This window comes from Phalacrocorax aristotelis, chromosome 9 (genome assembly GCF_949628215.1).
Source record: "Phalacrocorax aristotelis chromosome 9, bGulAri2.1, whole genome shotgun sequence".
Taxonomy (NCBI): Eukaryota; Metazoa; Chordata; class Aves; order Suliformes; family Phalacrocoracidae; genus Phalacrocorax; species Phalacrocorax aristotelis.
The window spans coordinates 5,565,827-5,589,820 of NC_134284.1; the positions used below are offsets into that span (position 1 = coordinate 5,565,827).

The 23,994-nt window shown below is 42.4% G+C and overlaps 1 protein-coding gene across 3 annotated transcripts in view; it reads right to left on the bottom strand.

The window, feature by feature from the left end:
- STXBP6 (syntaxin binding protein 6) overlaps positions 1-19,479 on the bottom strand; it is a 131,889-nt gene extending 112,410 nt beyond the window's left edge. Inside the window, exon 1 of one of the 3 annotated variants that reach the window (XM_075103253.1) lies at positions 19,326-19,479. The gene's annotated coding sequence lies outside the window, so the exon portion shown is untranslated. The remainder of the gene's footprint in view (positions 1-19,325) is intronic. The other 2 variants (XM_075103255.1, XM_075103252.1) reach the window with 2 other exon arrangements.
- Positions 19,480-23,994: the final 4,515 nt, after the last annotated feature.

Below are 23,994 nucleotides of genomic sequence, written 5' to 3' on the forward strand. Positions count from 1 at the left end.
GGAACTATTGTCCACGTGTTAACATAAAATTAGTTTGAACAGCATAAGAAGTACAGATCTCAGTCTTCTAAACCCACATGTAAAACAAAAAAAAATAAAGAGCTTTTATTTAATACTTGATAATCATGTCATCTTGCATTTGACAGATCAAAACAGTAGACATCTGTCCTTCCAAAAGACAACCATTTGTACTCATTACAGAGCATAAAGCTCACGTCTGACAGATGCACATCTTGTTTGCATCACACTTAAATTACATCACTCTGCCAAGCATTGCTGTCTCATCAGCATTCTGTATTATATCATGCCCATACTCGTGACACATAAGGTAATTGCAGCGCTTATGCATACAGTAAATGTATTCAGACTCATAGGTCATGTGCATCCATGCTAGAACAGCTCAGCACTTTCGCAGCAAGTAGTAGATGATATGTTGTATGAACTATAAATGGTGATGCTGCCAAGTGTTAGAAGGCAGGCTCCTTTCCAGCTGCTAAAGAGATCCCACAAACCCATTAAAAACAGTGAAAGAGGATTAATGCAATCTACAAGAAATCAAGCACAATTCTTAAGTGTCTGCAAGTAGATTTGAAAACTGTTATTTACACTGAAGTTGTCATTTTCACTTAACTAAAAATCCACAGCGAGAGCCACCAAGCACCCAAAAGGAGAAGGAGACCAGAGACATAGTTAGAGTGCATTCATAAAGAGAGGTTAGGTGAAGCATTAAATTAATCCGGTCACTCTCCAGTGACAGCTGAAGTCAAAAGAAAAACGTAGGATACCGATTCACAAAATTGCTCCTTATGGTTATTAATTGCTACAAAAACAAATTATGTGCGTGCCTTCAGTTACAAAGTTCTACCCTGTAGCAAGCACGTTCCAGACAGAAACAGCCACCAGCTTTCCTTCTATCCTATTTCCTTCTATGAGGCTTAGACTGCACATACCTTCTGGGGTGATGAAACATGCTTACTAAGCACTGCCCACAGCAAAACAGTCATACAAAACTCCACATAACATCCTCTCAGTTTCTTGTGAATTAGTTACCTTGAAGAACAGCAAGAGGAATTCATTAAAAGTATCCTTAAATTGTATGGAAAAGCAAGATGCCAGTTACACCTTCTAGCACAAACCAAAATGTTCATCTACAAGCAGAGAGCACACCTCTTCCACTAAGCCAAAGCAGCAAAAGATATTATGAACTTCAGTAACAAACAGTAACATTTTAGGCTAACAAGTCGTTTAATAATAGAGTGCTCCAAATCAACAGGGAAAAAAAATAAAACGGGAAAGATCAAAGTAATTAGTGGTAATTCTCTTCCAAGTAAATAAACAGATGCAAACTGAAAACATACTGAAATAAAACACTAGAGTTGGAAGTTCACCTTCATAATTAGTAACTTTCTGCTGTCCCACATAGTTTCCCTCCTGCCATTTGTCATGGTTTAGCCCCAGTCAACAACCAAGCCCCACCGAGGCACTTGCTCACCCTCCCCCCAGTAGGATGGTGGAGAGGACCTGGAAAACAAGAGTAAGAAAACTCATTGGCTGAGATAAGAATAGTTTAATAATTGATAAATAACAATAATAAACTGTAATGGAAAAGAAAACAATGAGAGAGACAACACCCAGGAAAAACAAGTGATGCAACAGCTCACCACCCACCGACCGATGCCCCACCAGCCCCCGAGCAGCAATCGCCACCCCCGGCCAACTGCCCCCAGTTTCTATACTGAGCATGACATCATATGGTATGGGATATCTCTCTGGTCAGTTTGGATCAGCTGTCCCAGCTGTGCCCCCTCCCTTCCCATGCTCTGCACCTGGCAGAGCAGGGGAAGCTGAAAAAGTCCTTGACCAGCATAAGACCTACTCAGCAACAACTAAAACATCAGTGTGTTATCAACATTATTCTCATACTAAGTCCAAAACACAGCATTACACCAGCTATTCGGAAGAAAATTAACTATCTCAGCTGAAAAAAAGGACACCATTTTTCTTCTGAGACAGCATTTCCACATATGACGGGGGTTATATGGTTTGTCTCCAGTATACCCATGGTATTAAACCAATGAGAAAAAAGGAAAAAAGGAAAAAGAAAAGAGTATGCAAAGGCCAGACTTCCAAGCTGTTCTCACTTGGGCATAATGACAATATCCACAGGGGGAGACTCCCTTTCTCTTCCTGCTCTGTTCCAAAGTCGTGGGTGTTTGATCTAAGAGCACTGCTGTGGCCACTGGTGGAAAGTGGTAGGCAAATGGACCTTCTTCAGTTACTCTGAAACTATGACATGGAAAATAATGCAGAAAAAAGGATCCTTTCTGTTTCCAGAATATGATGTAAAGTATCTGCACTACCAATGAAGCCTAGAATTTAGAAATAATCATAATCTGCATTAACCAGCTAGCACTGGCATTATGCAAGCTTCACTATGATATCAGTGCTTTTTTAAAACTTAATCACGAGCTCGAATCACTAAACATCATTGATGCCTACTGACTTGTAGACTAAAAAAATGCTTGCAATGAAACCTCCAGCTGCCTTATGAGATTGCATTTTTGGAGAAGCATTTGCTGGCAGTCTCACTGTTGCAAACATTAACTGAAGATCTCAGAAATCTTCTATGAAAGGAACCACCACCTCCACCTCAGAAAGGAAACAAAATTATGCAACTAACTATCAATACAGTCATCATTCTATCTAGTGTCTGCTAGGAACTGTCTGACTCCTAGAAGTTACTGCAATGTCTCTTTTTATTAAGCAGTTTAAGAAAAAAGTTCACCTTCATGCTATATCTGCACAAACATCCTTTATCTTTCAACATTATTAGGGTAATCCAGACAAAAAGGAAGCACTGTTTCTTCCACCACAGTACCACATTCTGTTCAACAATTCTCTGCTCCAACTCAGGCCAGCTGTAACTCCTGTCCTGTGCTTACTGTTTGGATATACTTTTGAGGAATGCCCTGAGCAATTCAAGCCCCCAAATTTCATTCTACAATCTGAATACACAGAAAAGAAGCGATAATGATCTTTGCTGATATAGGAAATTAAATCATTTACCAAATTCCCCAATTTATGGATCTTCAGTACATAACTTTTTTTTTTTTTTTGGGGGGGGGGGGGGGGGAACACTATGCAAGTGGTATAAAAGAAAAGGAAAGGAATTAGGAGGAAAGCATTGGATCTGAATGCCGTACCTTGGAACATTACCTACTCCAATCCGTAAGAGTCAGCATTTATTGACTTTTTGGGTGTGCTCCCTGCAGGAGGAGGGGTAACAGAGAAGTGACCAACTGTCACTTCCTACATAACTTTACTTAAAAAAAAAAAAAGGTTAAACTAACCAGGTCTTCAAGCATATTTCTTCTAATTCAAATACATTACTGGACTGAATTTTTTTAATACTTCATAAAACAAGAACCATAAATCCATTCTGTTTGAAGAACTGTTTTGCTCAGAAAGCAATCCAGGACAGTTTCATAGTTTTAATAAGATGCCCTCATGCTATTACTCCGCAACACACTTTCAACAAGAACGTCCTTTTATTTAAGGAGATGGGGTAGAGGGAAACCAATAATACTGCAATCACGTATGATTGAAGTTGTAAGTAGAATTTCAAAATATGAATGGAGGGGGTGTAGGTAAAAGGGAAAACAAAGGCTCCATGTGAAATAAACACTTACAACCTCTTCAGGTTACCCGAGTGTCATAAAACGTATGTGGTTCTACCTCTGTAGGGGCTTTTAAGTCAACACTGCACACCTTATTTGAAATCAACAGACTGTTCTGGCTACTACTGCTGTTCTCAGTGATGATGAAATCAGATTAATTTAATCTTTCATTCAAGCCTATGTAATTGTTTTTCATTCTCATATTTATCAACACCCAAACCAGATTAAGAGTAGACTTCAGCCATGCTCCCTGGCTATATCATTACTCTGCCAGCAGATCACAGGATTTTTTCATACAATGCTCTCAAATCCAGTCAGCATGGACTCTGAAGCTCTCACAGGAAGGTTGCCCAATTCTCTCCCCATCTTTGCCGTACAAGAGATGTTATATTTCGCATACAGAGGGAAAAAACAAGGTCCTTCAAACACTGCCAGGTTTTCTCTGCCTTCTGTTAGGACTCTTACTTTTCAGGATCTTATTTTCCAGTAGTTGAGAAGCCAGCTCATACAGCTGTGTTCACACTGAGGAGACATGCTTTCAGTGTATCAGGACATTTGGTGCCTTTAAGTTTACTCTGACAGCTGTGAGCTTGCCTAAGATAAAGGGCAAATGTTTGCTGAGCATTCAGATGTACACGGTATTCCTTTTAGCTTTTGCAAATATGTTAACTGCTTCAAGGTATTTGACACTTAGTAAGCCCAAGGTACAGACACCTGAAGAAGGCATACGTGGAAGCTCAAATTGCTACTCCCCTCATAATCGCCACAAGTTCCCGCTCTTCTACTCTAAAAGCAGGCAGCCAAACTACAGAAATCAGATTCTAGTTCAAACACAAATGTTTACTGTCCTTTAGTTGTTGTTGCTACTACACAGTAGAATTATTTACTGCTCTGATGCCTTTTCACAACTGCAATAAGAACAATACAGATCTAGTATTTCCTCATACACAGCTCTAGAGCAGTCTTCACCAGAAACACAATTCTCTCCTCTGTTCATTTCTGAAAGAGAAGAAAAAGGGCTTAACTCATCGTTTTTGAGCCCTGTTACAACACAGCAGGAAGGACAGAGAGCTATAAGAATGTACGTTGAAGTAAAAAGTAAAGTATTTTTAAACAATTTTTCAACAGCTAGAAACTTGTCTTAGAACTGTTAAAATCTTATTCAGATTACTGTTACCAATATTCTTTTGCTATCAGTACTCTTCACTGCAATGTGCATGACATTCTACACCTTGTTAAATATCATGGCTTTGTAAATTTTTGCTGGTAGCTTAACACTTTTTTCTTTCTTTAAAGTCTTCTCCTTTTAATATTAAGCTTTCACACTTATGCTGTAACCTGAGTAGGCATTCTGCTGCAACTAGTCTTTTCACCAAATTTCACTTGGGTATGGGTGGTTAAAAGGAGGGAACAGGACATAAAAGCAATCCAGGTACACCAGGATAAGGAGGAGGAAAATGGAGAAGGAAGGAAAAGGAGGAAAGAAAGGGAAGTCCTATTAATTTCCATACGCATGTTTGTCTTCAACAGGGACAGGACAGACTTACAAGAAAGGAGAAATTTCTTCCTCTCAGAGGAAGAAAACCCATAAATGTCATACATTCAACAGAGAGCCAGGATCCTGTTCTACACCTAAGTATCTTTAAAGTTAATGATGTTCTGTGCTCATTATGTTCAACAGCTAGAAAAATCCCTGAGAGAGACCTTCAGGTCAGGTACTTAAGATCTCACAGATAATTCTTTATATTTAACAGCTCTTCCAGTAGCTCTCTCTTTATGCAAGGAGGATTCAGCCATGCATTTTATCACAGATGATGTAATTTATATAATACATTGAACACAATATAAGCAAAAGACAAAAGCAAAGAAATCCAAACAAAGAAAAAAATCAGCCATACCCCACAAACACAGTAAGGCAGACCCATTCAATTTTGCACACATTTACTTTGCAAATAACATTTTCATGACTCCTGTGGTACGGATCAGTTATGTTACCATCACAGCTCTAACTTTTTCAGAGACTTGAATATGGCAAGTTTTAGTCTTTAGAACAGACTACCTGGCTTACAGAATTCTTCCATCTTCCACACCTCAGGTCAAAGCAGGACCCACATTCCTCACTGCAGTGATTCCCAAGCCATAGCAAAAAACCCCAGAAACTCAAAGGTCTGAATTCAAGCCTTGGCAGATAAGAGAAAGATTAAAATGGTTTTTTTTTAAAAGTGTTTATGTGCAGTGCAAGTGTACGGTATGTATTTGAGGAGTGATGATAAGCCAAAATATAAACTAACAGACTATATCCAGGATAACAGGTACAGGGAGGCCACCGATGAATCACAACACATACAGATAGGCATACAGGTTTCAAAAAAGAGAACCACTAAACATCACCCTTAAAAGGGTCTTGTGGCACAATGGCTGCATGTACATATCTACATACACTTTCCTCTGGTCGTCCTGTGCTATGGCAGCTGAACCTAGCTTTCCACAAGTTCAGATGTTTTCAGCAATATTCCAATAGCACCAAATGTTTTTTTAAAAAAAGGTGGGATACTATCAGCGTTGCCGTACTAAAAATCTTTATTATTCCTGTTTATATGTTAGAAAGGTTTCAAAGACAAAAAAATACGAGTCGACTCACTTTTCAAAGTTAATCTCCCAAAACGCTGGGGGAGGTGGGCAAAGCTTAGGATTTTTTTCCTTAACAAAAAAAAAAAAAAAACAACCTACACATCACTCCATTTGCCTGAAGAAAAAAAGCACTTAATTTGCTAAGTACTTGTCTTAAGGGCTACAGGATCTATTACTATTTGAGAACCTTCTTCTCTCCAAGAAAATTTCATACAGGAAGTACTGCAAGGACAGGCAACTCTGGAAAAATCAGCATCTATAATGCAAGACCCATGAGTGTAGGTACACAGCACAATACAAATATGGTTCTCACAACTTAAAAGGCTTTCGTTCCATTTTTACGAGGATACCAATTTGTCAAAAGATACATAATTATGAGAGCTGCTTCTAAATCCACACGAGAGATTTCAAGATCGAGGACAGAGTTAAGTGCATTCTGTGCTTTTAGCTGCTATGCCTAGTGATGTTTCATTCTTTCTTCAGAGAGCGATCTTTTGTATGGCCATCTGCACAGCAAGTGAAGAAAGCGAGAGATGGTTTTCAAATGAGGATGATATCAGAAAAGTGTGGGTATAGCCCTAATAGCCGGATGCATACTTTGAATTCTTTGCAACTCATTATTTTTAGTTGCTCACTCAGCTTGACAATTCTAGCATCATTTAGGTATTTGAAAGAGACTATCTGCTTACTGAAGGAACGAAAAATGTCATAGGAACCCCAAAGAGATCTGAAAGATTTCCACCTGGAATCAAGCAAGGATCTAGTGTTAACAAACCTTCCAAAAGTCTTCCAAGAAACTCTTTTACCACAGCCATCCGTTCAGTCCAAAGATAAGACACAAGTATGTGTTTATTCTATGAACACAGCAAACCAATCAATAAATCATCTACCAGGATTTATATTTTCAATCCAAACCATAATGGTGCTCAGACCACTTCCATTCTGATGTCTTCTGCATACTAGAAATAAAATTAAGTTCTGCAGCAGACTATTGGTTTTATTCAGCTTCATACTCCAAGAGCAGATTTTTACAGGCACCTAAAATTGACGATTAATATTTAAGTCCTACTTTTCAAACTAATATAAAACATCAAACAAAAAAATCTGCACATTATGGATATGCAAAAATATAAGTCCATCTCAAAGCAGATGTGTCAGATATAGATAAATGTCTAATTGATTCATAAATTATGTATACTAAACTTATTTATTAAGGGTTAACTTTAAAGAAGTGCAATAGAAAATTCCAAGTATGGTAGAAATATTACCAGTATTTGAAGTTCTCAGACTTTCTAGAACACAGAAAAATGCCAACTAGAAGAGGAGACAGCCCTTCAATGTCCTGTATATTGTTATCCAGGTAATCCTACACTGAAATCAATTGCTCCTTTCACCGACAGATTAAAAGATAACAGATCTATTTCTCTTGGCTTTGAATGTATGCTTCTCCAGTTTCAAGCTTTATTACAAACAGAATACTCTGCACACCTTTAAAATACATATATTAGACCTGCCAGCACCCTACTCTGAGGCAAATAACCACCACCCCAAATTTGTCTTTTTCTTATTTTAGTGGCCATTCATTCCTATTTTCTCCTTTTGGCACTGGCACTGCATTAGCTTCTTTTGCTCCACTACTGCATAAGGAGCAACCATTTAGTTACCTAACGTAACTCCACAGCCCTCCCTCCATTTTGCATTCAACCTCTTATTCTATCCACATTTTTTTTCCAGCTTTTCGTTTAGGATTTTCTGGAACAAGTTGTCCAGCTCTGCTAATTTAAAAGCATTTACTCCTAACAGCTACTATTTACTCAGTGTGTGTGAAGTATTTTACACCCTCCTGACACAGTGTGTAACAACATATCTGGAAAGACCCAGAACATACCACAGTGGCATTTACAGAACACTTTCCTTTTATCCCTTATCATCCATAACTTCATTGTTTCATTTAAAATATGCAACTCTCAAGAACAGAAGAAACTTTGTGAAAGGGAAGAAAAATGGGAAGTAGAGAGAAATGGAAGATTGAAAAAAAAAAGGTCACATCTTACTCCCCAAAAGATACCTTGTTTTCAAGATAAGATGGAAAAGTCTGATTATTTAGATAAATAAACAAGAAAATGAGGAAAGGGGAGAACTAACCTGTCAATAAAAGAAATCAGTCTCTAGTCAAAACTTCTGCATCTTTGGACAAAAAGCTAACATTTGAGGTGAGGCACGGCACCTACTAAATCCCTGAAGAAGTCCCAGGGGACTGCTAAATGAGGTTTGAAAGAGAGCAGCCTGATGACTAAACACATATATGAAGGATGACAAGATGAGAAATGCTGAAAGAATAGACAAAGTTATAAAGACAGGAAATACAAAGACCGAGAATAGACAGCATAACACAGATCTGAAACCAGGCCACGAGAATAATCCTTGTCTGCAGAGGGGAGCCAAACCAGTGCTACTGGTTCATTAATCAGATAAACACCTCCAACAACTTCCACACCTCAGTGTTACGAAGGCTACTCATTGCACCGCTCAGTGTTCCAGTGGTACTGAAGTCTCACTTTTGAGTCTGACATGTTTATATGGGAACTGCTGTACTTTCCAGAAGTCCTAAAATATCTCTTCCATTTTCAGAAGATGTTATTCATAATAGCTTATTACAATACATTAGATCATAGTTTTGGTTCCACTTCTCTGATCCATACTCTCTCTCCCCTCCCAGGGCAGCTCACTGAATGAAATAAAAAGGATATTTCTCTTATGGCCAGTAAAATTATGTATTTACCCCCCTTTCAGAAGAACAAAGTTCCCTTTCAAAGCCATGATAGATAAATTGCCACATCTATCTCATATCACCCTTTTGGAACCAGGGCGGAAGCAGAAGGATGTTGAAACAGTAAGGCAAAAATTAATACGAGCACTAACATCAAAGCTGGGCACGTCTTGAAGTTCAGACAAGCCTATGTTGTGAGAACGTGAAATCAACATAGTGGAGGGAACACATAGAAAACTAACCCTGGATTTACTGCTTTGTCACCAGCAGGAAGTGAGAAAACGCACTCGTGTAAGTCTGGCTACCAAACCAGGTCCCTGTGAAACATCCATGCGCTACACCTTCATCTGGGTGGGTTTTATTGCTCCACCTGTGAAATTTCATTTCCTTCTGGTGCAGAGACAGAGTACATGCACAAACTATGTCAGACTACAGAGCAAGACACAACAGACACACAAAGAGGCAAAAAATATAGTAGTCCATATACCTCATTGCCTATTTTACTCTAGAAACGTAACTGGTTTGTTACAAACTGGGAAGAGGAAGAAGTTTGTCTTACCAACTGGGCAAGATTCTCCATGGCATAAATCCAAATTCCAATACCAAGGGATTTCAAATGCACCCTAAGTTGATTTCAAGTCTTTTACTGGATTGCTTAAAAGATAAAAATAAAGTCCAATACACTGGCAATCTATAAAAATGGAAATAGAAGATGCGTTATCATTGCAGTTTTACTACTGAAGTATAACATGACCTTAGACAACTTCTTAAGGTCATCTACTTCAGCAGCAAATGAGGGTTCACCACACCCAGCTCATGGATGTATGGGAGAGCTCAGCATCTGGTAAGCACTTGTGGGACCTCAGGTGCCACGTCAGTGCTACAGGCATTGCACAGCTGCATTCCTCAGCCTGATCACTTCTCCAAGATGGGGCCGTAAGGAAGCCTCACTTAGTATTTGAAGCGCTACCTGGGTTACTGGCAAAGACAGTAACTTTTCCCAGTAACTAAATGGAATACAAAGAACAAATCCCACACTGTACCCCCGTACATGGTTAGCTTTTCAATGAATAAGAAAACCACTTTCACACACAAAAAGGAGTCAATATTTAAAGTTACTCCAAGGTTTCAGAGAACTACTTTGAAGACATCAGCTATTACTGCTTGAAACAAGCACCTAATCACAAGGTGTTTCAGCATCTGGAGTACGCGCTGCTTCACAAGCTTCCATAGGGGACAAACAAAACAAATGGGGGTCCGATACCACTGCAGAATTCCCACTTTCATCTCGCCACCCCTTAATGGGGATGCAGAAGCACTGTTACTACACTCTAAGGGCAACAAGATCAAGCCTTATCTCAGCCCAGACCTGCACACTTCCATGCATAAGCAGTCATTTCTGTAATAAGAATGAATTAGAAGATTTACACACAAGTAACTAGAAGTAGGATTGGACCCACAGACACCTGGAACCATGACAAAGGATTTTGCAAGGCCCATCATAAGCATTTATTCTCCCATTACAAAACATTACTGTCTCTTTCACAAGAATAAGCACCACAGAAACAAAAGCAGTTTTATTTTACGTAAGTCCAACATGTGTGAGTGTGTAGACATATTATATAATATATACACATACATACACTTTTTTTAATAAAAAAGAATGGAATCAAGACATTTCTTAGCTGACAGAGGTTATCTTTGAAGTTTTCTTTTTAGAAGGTTAAGATGCAATATTTTTAAAGAAAAAAAATTTAAAAGCTACCAGAGTCTAAAATATTTTAACAGCATATTTCTTGTCCCCTAAATTGAAACATTATCTAGCAACTGAACAGAACTTGAAACTAATCTTTTTTTATGTGCTTCTAAGGATCTGAAGGTGCCCTGTTTGCTCACATCTACTAGATTCCTTAATCAAGGTATAGACATTTGGGTTTCTTACTCCTTTAAGGGCTGCCGTATTAATCTTCTGTCAGATAAGGGCTTTGAGTTAACATAGCACATAAGATAAAAGTAAAGCCTGTGTGTCCTAAGATGTTGAATGTTATATCTGAGATCCCATCAAGGCATTAAAAAAAAGTTGGAGGTCCCAGCTTCAACCCGAGAAACTACAGATCAGTGAACTCTCATACCTTCACAAAGCTTTCTCAAGTGACACCCCCCACTCAACTGATCCCCGGGGCTGGGGACAAGAACCATCCACAGCTCAGTACTACCTTGGTAAGTTGGGCCACGCAGGGACGGTGGTGTGCCAAGATGTGTAAATGGGACATAACCCAACAGACATAGCAAGCATCATATACATGGTACAGTCACAAAGTTGCATTGCCTTATTCCCAACTCACACGAAAGCCTCAACAGAAATAGCTTTTTTAATACTGAAGTAATGCCATTACTATTTTGTGAAACACTACAATGCTCCCATTCATGCCCTCAGGGCTTCAAACTCCTTCCGCTGACTCAACAGGAAACATGGCCACCTCAGGTCAGGGGGTAATCAGGTGCCCGAAGTAGACACCATCAACTGACAGGAGTCAATGCAAGGCCTGACATGAAAGTCACCAGTTTTAAGCACAGACTGAAGCACAAATGCTGTTCGTGTCAAACTGCAGGTTCATCAACAGCTTTACACGATACAAACGGTCACCGTAAGGAAAATCTTTGTGCTGGTTTTGGCTGAGAAGGGGTTAATTCCCCTCACTGTGGGGGGCGGCTGCCTCTCCAGCTTCCCGCGCTCTGCCGCGGGGGGGGGGGGGGGGGGGCTGGGAGGGGCGGGGCCATGGTGGGGGCGGCTGGCCCCGACTGGCCAATGGCAGGTTCATTCCATACCACGTGACACCATGGCCAGTATATGGGGGGGGGGCAGTGGCAGCGCGGGGGCGGCGGCGCCGGGTCGGCGGGCGGCTGGCGGCGAGCGGCTGCGGCGCGTGCGGCTCGTTCCAGCGGTTCGTTCCCCCTCTCCCCTCCCTTCCCCCCTCCCCAGGGCTTTGCGCCTCTCGTTGTTCTCCTTTACATTGCATTTCTACTGTTGTTTCTTTTAATTTTCATTATTAAACTGTTCTTACCCCAACCCACGAGCGTTACCCTTCTGATTCTCTCCCCCATCTACCGGTGGGGGAGTGAGCGAGCGGCTGTGTGGGGCTGAGCTGCCGGCTACACCACAGCAGTCTTTAATCTTAGATCTGGGTATTTCAGGAATATATACTGTAACTATAGTCTTCGCATCTGAGAACCACGTCACCTAGTCACAGAGCTCGATACTAAAGAAATGCCTAAAACCTACCCAAATACGTAGGAGATAGAAAAGTAAAGCAACTCCATAGGACAAAGCACGCCTAGATGCTGTGTTCAAGTCCCAAGGAAGTCAACTACAGCCTTTTCTTCAATTTCAGCGGGAGTTAAGTCAGAACCTTCAAAAACCACACTTCAGTCATGAATTTCTCTATGCAAATTTCAGGCCTCGGTAAATTGAAAGTGATCTGAACATCCTACCTTAAAGCAACCTCAGTCTGCTAACATAACAGTTAAACTAGTTTGTCATGCAAAAAAGTTAGACATGTAAATAGTCAGCCTTGGTTGCATTCGTCAAATACAGGTCTTACTACATTACCAGCAATGTAGGAAGTGTCCAGCACTTCATACGCTGGTGAATCATTCTTTGCTCCTCTGACAGTCACTTCTGAACAGCTGCAAATGCATACAGCCTACAGTAAAACCGATGTTTTCAAAATTCAAATGAAAAACTGACACGAGATTTCAGTTCTCTTAAGTTGGGCTTTTATTAAAACCACTCAAGAATAATCCTTCCACAAAAAACCTACTGAAAGTGCATTTACACTGAAATTGAACTTCTCTACCGATCAAAAAAAATAGTTTGGGCACTAATTTAAAATTTCCAGATATACTAAGTCATCCATTCCTTCTGCCTAAAAAGGATCATTCTTCCGCCACTTCTAATACAGTACGGATTGTTAATGTAAACTGCTAACAACAGGAGAGCAAAGAGAAGCCACAGGGAAACAGAAGGAAAGTAACATCAACATTTCTGGAAGATGCCTATGGAATACTGAAAGGTCCCAATTTAAGACCGCTCAGAAAAAAAAAACCAACGTGAGTTAGGAACATTTCAGGTCTAGAAAACAAGAACTTCATTCCACTTGCGAATGCTTCCCTGACCCCAGTCAGAGGTCTGCTTACAAAACAAAGGGGAAAGAACAAACCAAAACCTCCTAAGTTAGATATTCTGTCTTAACTAGTGACCTTCTGAATTTACAAGCAGCAATTTCCTTTCTACATTTCTAAAACAAACAAACAAAAGGCTAATCTTAACATAGTTTGTCTTTTAAAGAGACAGGTATGAGGGATCTGCAAAAAAGGGACCTCCATAAGTCCCGCCCAACCTCAGCTGTTCTGCAATTCTGTGATCTTCTGGTTCTTTGTATTTTTAAATCAGATTGCCTTCTTCATGCAATCGCTTTCTTGTAGATAGAGATTTTTAAATGCCAAAATTAAGTTGTGAATTCTGAGTTTCCACATCCACCTCTAAACCTGTCTTTTAAGAGACCAAGGGCAGCTGAATGTGAGTTCTTTTGTTGGTCTTTCCCAGTGGAAAGATGCTGAGTGACACCAGACACTTTTTTTGTCTCTCTGCACCCCATGACTTGCATTCAGTGAAGGAAACTGGCAAAGGCCGCAGGTGCAGAGCCCACCTGCAGTAGCTGTGAATCAGCAAGGAACTGATGGCCACTAGGAAGCCAGTAAGACATCCCTTTGCATTGCCAGGCACAAGTGGAGCACATCTCCTGTGAGCATCCATCCCTTCTCTAGTACACGCTGCCTGAAAGGCTAACAGCCCAACACCAAGTCCTATAGAAGAGCGAAGTGGATGCTGTTAGAGGGTAGGGCTGCTTACTAACCTACAGTGAACAAATTCCCACTCCACAAAACTAACTGGAGTGTTTAATATAAAGTCATAGCGGTGCTAAGAGACTAGCCACTAACCTCTGGCCATATCACAACATTTGGACACTTTTTATTAGAGTGTCAAGAACCTGCCATACAAGCTCAAGAGAATAAATGAGCTAACAGGAACTCACTCTAACAGAGTACTACCAGTCTGTCAATAATTGATCATTTTCTTTCTATATATGACTAACGACTATGAGCATTGTGTCTCTTTAAACAGAGAAAGTTGACATGCTCAGATAATGGCCCACAAAGGCAAACAATTCAAGAGGAAGCTTGAACATCCTAGAACTTCCATTAATTACCAAGAGGGAGTTTCCAAGTGTGGATTGCATATGGTGAAGTGTTTGTTCTTCCCCTCTTCCAAAATACACAAGCAAGTGGAAAGTGTTTCAATTCCTCTTCTACCTTTCCAGTTTTGCACTTCAACAACCCTGAAAAAAACTATGAGCAAGCTTGGGGAATCAGTTTTGGCCCTGTGAGCAAGTAATTGCAAGATACAAGAGAGTGTCCTCTAAAAGCAGCCTGCAAGCATAGCACAGCCCTGCCCGAGAAAAGGAGACCTAAAACCAAAATACATAAACAAACTTGTTGGCCAGCAACAGTTACCAAGAAGAAATTATAAGTATTTATAAGGTCTCTTTCACAGATTAATTGAGGGCAACCACCAAATTTTATAAAAGTTACATTTCCAATTTTACCATATGGTGATGCTTCAAGCAAAAAGCATTGTTTCCACAGCAGCACAATTTTATTCATTATTTAACCAGGTTTATTTTGGCTCAGTTCAACTGGAGTAGGTTAACTTCTTGTACTGAAATTAATTCAAAACAAGTTTATTATTTATTACTGACACAGGTTTAACCGAACTGGTTTATGTGGAGATAAGACAAACTGAACCTATTGAGAAACCTGTTTTGCAAAGCCTCTCCAAAGTGTTTCGTTCAGATATATATAATTTGGCGTTCTCCCCTATGGTTAACAGATCTGACTAATTACACCACGAGTTTTATGCTACTTGGAAACTTCACAGATATAAAACACACATGCAATCTTTAAGAAAAGATAACGAAGGGAAATTATCTGAAGTTTACCACACAATATAGTCAAGGCAGGGGAGGGGAACAAAAAAAAAAGATGACTCTGCTTTATTGTTTACAGCAAGACTAGCGCCAAGATTAAAGACCAAGAATTTTAGCTTTCAGTGCTGGACTTCAACCCGTATCAGCTCACAACAGCAGAACTTTTAATAACTTGTGTTCATAACCATTGGTAAGAATTCTGCATGACTGAGCAATCTTAAACACTCATAACACTCCTGTTTTATTAAGTAAATCAAAATGTTACAGGTCAGAAACATCTGGAATGTTCCCCTGTACTGTTGCTGCGTTACCACTAACTGTAATCTACACATAAAAGTCAGAAGCTCACAACATTAAACATGCACATATATACACTTAGGTCTTCCAAGCATCAGAAATCCAATGTAAGTGCTATCTTGTAAAGAACACAGCCCGCCCTTCCAGGAACATCACAGTCCAAAACGCCCCCAGACCTGCAACACACCCCAGCACAGCCAGGAATCCTTTCCCAACACTATCTGTCAAAGAAACATTATGAAAGGGAAACTTTAATATTATTGAGCTAACCTAAAGTCACACAATCCCATTTGCAAAGGAATTTGTATCTTTTATACTTATGACGAAGAAGCCCCACAGCTTTGTCTGTTTCAGAGACCTCAGGCACAGAGGATGTCTGCCTAAGCTTATGATGGAAAAAACCCACACCTTAATGCTCAACTATGAGCTCTAGAGTGTCACAATGAACAAGACATGCCAAAAGTCAACTGGGCCTCCAGCAAATGCGTACTGGAGAAAGAAAATGGACCACCAGAAAAAGAGTCTTCAGGATGGAGGGAGGGTGTAAGAGTTTGAATACAATGATTTTGTAAAGCGGTCTGGTCTCTTTTCTCCCCTCAATTACCCAGTATGTTCCACAAGTTTATTTCTGCTACATATAGCCTCAGAAATGCATTTGCTTCTTGAGAAACCATCATTCATTTCTGTGATAGCAGCTTACTCAGGGGAGGGGGAAAAGAGAACTAAAAAAAAAATGCAGTAAGAGGCAAAGTCCCTCCCTCACCCCCCTAAAACCAGAGCTCCCCCATTCACATCACAGTCTAAATGTTTGGGCATAAAAAAACCAAAAGTACTTTCTCTTGTCAACAAATTTCCTGTTTTGTATTGCTGTCACTATTTTGCTCTCCTTTTCTCCAAGTTTAAGAAGTTTGTCAGCGACACACACACAAAAAATGTATAGCTGTACCCTATTAAAGATTTGTATAACCAAGGAATGCTACACAAGAAGCAACCAGAAGCCATCAGGTGATGTTTATTAGCACTGATGAGATCTAGATTTACCCTAGTTAGTGTGTCCCAACTGAGAACAAGAAGTAGTCAAACAAAAAGCCTAAATTTAAATATGCTTGTATACAGTTAACATAGCTCTGCCTGCTGCAGTCATATGCAAAAGTGTATTAATTAATCCACTGGCAAATCTGGCTACAATTCAAATTAATGCCAAGGCTTTTTAATTCATCCATTTTTCAAATCCCTAATATCACTAGAGACTGCCAATCGAGGCCTAAGCAAATTAAGAGTTCTCTCTTGAAGGGCTTAATTTGTCTCTGTACACATTAGCTATAAAATTCCTATTTGGTTTAAAACAGGGGGAATCAATTTGTCCTACCATCATATTATCCAAACATAGGCTTCCAAAACTGTGATTAAAACATTTTTGTACAACCTTGGCAATGTTAACTTACCAGCAGTACACTGGAAAAGAACATTAAGTTACAGAGGAAGAAAAAAGAAAGAAAGAACAAAAGCACTATTATATAGATAGCATACCTCCCCCCAAAACAGACCAACAGCTACTATTTTCCAGAGTCAGCATTTCACATAAGTTTATTCATCATAAAACAAAAGTCATCTTATTCCGTGTAGTTTTAAAAAAAGTAACTCTTTTAAAAAAATGCAGTTTAAGTTCTCTGAAATGTATACAACAGTACAAACAATAAGTATTATTGGTGAATTCATCTTATTTAAGAAGTAAGCTTCCAGTATAAGCAGCCTGAAGTACTGTAATGAAAAAAATATTCAACTAGGAGGGGAAAAAAAACCTTCATACTGAGGATTTGATAAATAGCTTACTTTTCTATTATCATCACTGTCTAAAAATCACACATACACACAAAAGTGAGGTGATCCAAATATACACCTGGAAGAAAAAACAATATATTTCTCTTTGAGCCTTCTAGAGTACACGTTATTGTATTATCATCACCCTTCCCTGACTCGAGCTGTTCAGATCCAGACTATGTCTAGATGCACACTCAGAAACATGAAGATAAAAGAAACAGAGATGCAAAAATCACTGCGCATGAGTTACAGCAACCTCAGTCCTCAAAGCAAACACTCTTACTCAGGGGTAAAACACCCCTTACTTCCTATAGCACAATTCTTCACAGACCTTTTCCCACCTGGAAAATCCTCCACCTGGGGAAGCATCACAAAATGGTGACCGGGCTAACTCCCAAAATGGTGCTTTCACTCCACTCTAAAAGTTTCATGGATTATTTTTTTTTATTATTTTCATTAATTTATCTTAGTGTATCTTTAAAGGTGCCATCCAACTTTTAAGGCATATTCTTAAAGAAAATTAAGGGTATGCACAAGGGAAATTAGCACGGCATGCCTACACTGTAACTGCATTCCCCCAGGCAGAAAGGTCTTAAAACATTTCACTGAAAGAAACAGACTACCATCAACCCCATGGGGAATCATTCCTCCTAGGGGCAAGAAACCGTGAAGTTAGATTTCATAGAGGTGGGAGGGAAAAAAAAAAATCCCAACTCATCATCATGATTATTCATGAACCACCCCAAGTATTTATTTTGTGTTTGTTACTTCAAAAAACACCACATCTGGAGTTTTTAAGGCTTCATTAAAATAGCTAACTAAACTTACAGAAAAAGTCAAGAGTCAGAGGGTCCTTGGAAACTAGAGATGTGGAAAAGAACTCAGTGCGTCACCAGTAAGGTACAACTTCCCTGCCCTCTGCTTATTCCCCGCTTATAAGAGAGGCGGCAGGTTAGAGACCTCTTCCACAGTCAGATGCTGCAGCTTTGATTAGATGTCATAATCAAAAGAGAATCAGGATACCATATTGCCATCTTCCAGCAACTTCAGGATAGAGAAGGATGAGGTCCTGCCCGCCTCAGTAACGTTAAGCACCAAGAGATGCCAAATGATCCCCATCACACAAGCAGAGTCCTAAAGCTCTCGAGAGGTGCCAGGGGTTTGCCGAGCCTGGTCAAGCAGTGACGAGGAGCAGCACTGGTTCCGACTCACAAAAGGGTAACAGCCAAGGTGAAGACACACTAAAACACAGCTTGTATTTGCAGGAAGACACAGGGATTTGCAAAGTGATGTAATTCCTAAAACCTAAACTCCTGTTTTACAGAAGGCAAAGTAAGGTGAAGAAAAAAAAATGATACGATTCTCTAAATAACGTTAACATTTTCCTTGAACTTCAGAGTTCACAGCATCAGTGCAACCCGAGAGGATAAAGACGACATTTACTTTTGCATTAGCAAAGCTAGTTCAAACAGAGGGCTGCGGCTGGCCGGTTCTGTACCGCTCTCGCCACCCGGAGGATCCCCCCAGGCGCAGCGACGGGGGAACGCCGGCCGCCGGGCTGCACCGCCGGCTCCCGCCATCGCCGGTGTCACGGCGGAGCCCGCTGCTGGGGGGCGGCGGGGAGCGAGCGCCGGGCCCGGACCCCCGCCCCGCTCCCGCAGCCTCCGGGGGGAGGGAAGGCTGCTGGGCGCACCTCCCGCCTCGCCTCGTCCGCCTCAGCCTCCCGGGGGACGGCGCCCCGCGGCCGCGGAGCTCCGCGGGCTCCGACAGCGCCCGCGCCCACCCCCACCCCACCCCCCCCGAGGGGGCGCAAAGCGGCCGCTGGGCCCGGCACCCCCGGGGCGCCCACGGCGGGGCGGGAGACGCCGCTGTGGAGTTAATCGTTAACTCGCTGCCCCGCTTCCTCGTAAAGCTCCTCCCGCGGGCGCCGCGGCAGCCACCAGCCCCAACGGGGCGGGCGCGGCGCCACCACCGAGGGAGCCCCACAGCACCCCACGGCTCCGCGGTGAGCGGCACGGCACGGTACGGTACCCCGCCTGCCCCACGGCGGCTGCGACCGGGGAGTGCCACCCCTACACGTACCTTCGCGCCGGCTGGGCTCGGCTGGGCTCGGCTGGGCTCGGCTCCTGGCCGCAGCGGCGCGGGCGATGCGCGGGGACCGCGCGTAACGCCCTACTGAGCTGTGCCGCGGCCGCCGCGCCGCCAGCGCCGAGACGTGAGGGCGGCCCCACGTGCGGCGGCTGCGCCAATCGGGGCCGGCCGCGGGCCCCCCCGGCCCCGCCCCGCCCCGCCCCCGCCCCGCCCCGCCCCCGCCCCCGCCGTCCCGGTCCCGGGCCGGCCGCGAACCGGTGGCGGCGGTGGCGGGAAGCGGGTTTGGGAGGCGGGAGGGAATAAGGGCGTCGGGACGGGAGTTTGGGGTCGCGGGAGGGGAGGGAACAAAGAAACCCCAAACGTTGCTGGTCGAGAGCGCACCGCGGAGGGGCCCCGCGGGGGCCGGGGGCCGCCGAGGCCGGAGCCCCGGGGGCGTGCGGGGGCGGGCTGGGGCGCTCGGGTTAAAAGAGTTCGCTTGGTCAACCCCCCGCAATTAATTTGTAAAAAGCATCCTTTCAGCTCTCCCGCGAGTTTTTCGGCGCTCGGTGTGCCGAGGGAAACGGGAGGACGCTGACGGCGCGGGGAGCCGCAGTGTAGGCGTCGGGTCTGGCTTCTCGGAGCGGCGTGCGGGGCCGCCGGTGCGGGGCCGCCGGTGCGGGGCCGCCGGTGCGGGCCTCCGGAGAGGCGCTGCGCCCCGCTAGAGCACCAGGCTTCGAATTAAACGATCCCGGAGGGCTGTTAGTCCGCGCTCGGAGGGTGAGACTGGAAACGGGTCCTGCTGCTGTCCCTTCGGCCTCGGGTGCGGGCGAGCCGTCCGGGTTCGGCGCCGCGCCGCTCCAGGTGCTCTGTGACCGCTGTGGGAATGCAATGCTTGAACACAATAAGCTGGTTAGTAAGAAAACAAACATTCCTGACATAGCAAAGTGTTTTTGTACTTTATTTTGAGATGTTTAATTTGTAACGCTGAGGTTTTGTGTGGTTGTCAACATGAACTGTAGTTAGTACAATTTCCGTTAATGAATGAAAATGTAAGTTGATTGTTTGCTCCGGGCGTGGGCGTGTGTTTTGATCCCACCGTTTAACCTAATGGCTGTTGATGTTACACGGGGGGCAGCTGGTCACCACCGCATCAGTTCTTCAGCCCGCTGCGCTTAGCTGCATTGCTGCCCTTTCCACCTCTCTTAAAAATGTTCTGAAATCCGTTCAGTGACTCATATTAATTTCAATAAATTTTGCATGGGTGTCGTGGAAGAAGCGCAATCTACTTTTGTTGTAGGCAACAGCCTCCCACAAATGCCTTACTGCCTCCCCATCTTCTATATCTTCAGCCCCCAGCGGCCTTCAGTTTTCCCTGAATATTAAAACTAAATTTCCAAAAGACAGATTCTTTTTTTTGTGCGTGAGTCTGGTTGCCAGTAGAGCTCAATGTCTCCGGCATCCATGGGCTTCTGGCCAGATGCTCGCCAGAAAAAGAAAACAGAGAAGACAGGCCACATTCCAAAAGGCAAAGTCAGAAACAAGGATACATTTTCGTGTAGTAGTAGGGCAGTCGGAGTCTGAGCATTGAGACCTTCAAAGAGTTCATCAGTATCCTTTTTAGAAAGATAAACTTGGAAATGTCCAGATATGTGATTCATTTTTACCCACTTTCTAAACACCATGTCTTTTAAAATGCCATTTTCTAACTTCTCTGCAACAATATAGACTAGTAACACTGAAGCTGAGACGGTCATTTAATTGCCTGATTCCAGAAACCAAGAAGAAAAAAGCTGAATATGCATTTGGGAACACTGAAAATGACACTTTTCAGCACTTCAACCTTTTATCCCTTTTTCCTTCTTTCAGTTCTACTGTGTTTTGGTGAGGTTTTGTTGTTCGGTTCTTTTTTTTTTTTCCCCTGTAGCGTCTCTGCAGGCGACATATTTCAGACAATAGGAGAACTTGAAGTCCGACTTTTATTTTTGCAGCTACTCAGACCTTTCAAATGTGTATCATTTTTGCTTCTGTCATCATCTTTTGAATTGATAATGTTTAATTTTTGGTAAGTTGATATTGGTGGACTTTGGACTGTATTTCAGCATGTAGCCTGTCATTTACAATGACTTGTACTGTTCTTGTAAAGTGCCATCTTCACTGTCCGGGCTTGTCAGACTGAGTGGCGTGCTTGTGCTCAGCCATTGTTCTCCTCCTACGACTGGATAAATGTATTAGTTAGACAGATTTAGCACACCAAGACTGTCCAGCAGACTTCAGCCTTCGTGCCAAATGGGTCTAGGCAAACAAGTGGGTTTACACATATAAGTAGCCCTAAACAACATAAAAAAATCTGTCAGTCAACCATGTAAAATTATTTGAGTGCCTAAGGGTTCTGACAAGTAAGATCTGGTGGATTTAAATGGATAAATTTGAGAGATTAATGCCCACAGCAGTATGCCAGACTCCTTCACAGAGCTTACGGCCTTCGTAGAGGAACAGGATGTGTTTGTGTCTCTCCTATCCCAACTCATAGTCCATTATCTCAATACAAACTGACCTCACCTCTAACCTGAGCATTCCTTGCAGCGGTCCCTGGCCAGGAGGCAGAGCTTAAACCTGGGAAGTGATACCATCTTAAACCATTTTAACTAATTCTACCAAACTACGTCTCTGAGAGCCATCGGGTTTGCAGGGCTGAGATCCAAGAAACAAACTCTGAGCTTGCCTGTATGTTCTGTAATTCTGTAGGATCGGGAGGGAGATCCAGATTTTAAAAGGTTCACCTCCCATCAGTTCCACGAGAATAGATGTGAAATTGAGATATTGGTGGTTATCTGGGTCTAAGACTCATCTGAGTGTTCAAAAGCAAAACTTCACCTTTGCTCCAGTAGCACATGAGACTGGAAGTGGCTTGTGTGCAAGATACTTAAAATTACATTTCAGATAATAAGCTGTTTCTGAGAAATATGACCTCAGAATTTAGGCTAAAGAAATGTCATGCAGACCTGGAGAGCAGGAAATCTAACTATTATAGCTACGCGGTTGAACCACCGGAGTGCCTAGGAGTGTCACTGATAAGCAGCTTGATAAAAGACTAATGAGCAGGAAGTTTGTAGTCCATGACAGCACTAACCATGCAGGACACCTGAAGATTTATATGGGAAATAACGTTCAAACATAATATTTAAAGATATGCAGCGTAAGCTGAATGCATGAGCCTGCTAATGACAAGTGCTGTTCATGCTTAGTGCATAGCTAAAGTAATTAACCAATTTAAATGCTTGACAGATGCAAGACACAGATAATAACTGGTAAGTAATTGCATGATACAATGTATTGATGAACTGCGTGGAGAGGGAGCTGTTGTTATGGGCTTTTGGATTTGCCGGGCTGCAGGGCCGTGGGAGCCAGAATTGTGATCTGCTGCCACCTGCGTACGGCGCTCCTCTTGCTAATGGTCCTAGACCTCAGATCAGAAAACCCCACGTGGTAAATCCAAGTCTGCAATTAAAAGTGATGGGGTGAGTCAGGGGACTCGGTGGTGGCAGGGGCAGGCTCTAGGGCAGCCAGTGTTCCTCTTGCCTAGTGGGAAGTCAGCCGGTCTGGAGGAGTCGAGAGGTGGGGTCTGTGGGGAGCTGACAGCAGGAGGCGTAGAGCCTTGTGCAACATAGGTAAAGCAGAAACGAGTCATCTGGGATGAACCACACATCCTGCAACACGACAGCATATATATCCCCAATGAGCCGTCTGAAGGACCATAACTCTGTTTTTGGTTTTGCTTCAGAATGAAATAAGCAGTGTTGCTTTTCCTAGCTGTGAAAGCGTGCATCCCTATGTAAGAAAGTAAAAAGACAGAATTGCATCTGTGTTTTTTAAAAGGTCCAACTAATTTTTTAACATAAAAGTATACTTCCTGTCACCTTTGCTGAGTCATATTTTCTTCTGGAAGCACTCAGTATTAGCAAGTGTTGCTTTACAAAAATAAATGTGGTACAATCTGCTCCACGGAATTAATATGATTTACTAATGTTTGCAAGAAAAGCAGTATGCATCTACACACTGCGAAATTGATGTCTTATTATTACCAAAAAGTCTGTATCTACTAATAAGGTCATTTTACAAATTTCTCCCACCCCTTTTGTTACCCACACAGGGAGCATTGAGGAATTCTGCACTTCTTCCAGCCGCAGAAAATATTGGCAGGAAGCAAAGGTGGCATCCCTTCTCTCTACTCTTTTGGACTCTTCCTTTCCTGCATAATAAAGAGCCCCCCAATAGTATTCTTGATATCAAGAATAGAATTCTTGATAGTATTCCTTCTATGAGGCTGGAAGAATAACCAAAAGGATTGAGGCTGGGAAGCAAGTCGGACTGAACAAACACCACTTCATAGAAAACAGCCTGGATACGGGATATTCCACAGCAGGATCCATAGGATATGTAAAGCAAAGCAAGTATTTCGTCGAGGGACTCTCATCTGACAGAACCATAAAACGACAGCAGCAAGTTTCAATACTTCAAAATATCAATAAAAGTCCAGTATGTGGAGGATGCTGTTCTGCAAGATTGTTTTATCCTTAAGACAGACAAAATAAGGCACCATAAAAAGTCAAATAGTATTTCATCATGATTTTTCTGTTTACTCCGTTTCTTCACTGATATCTTCTGGTATTGATTGGTGACC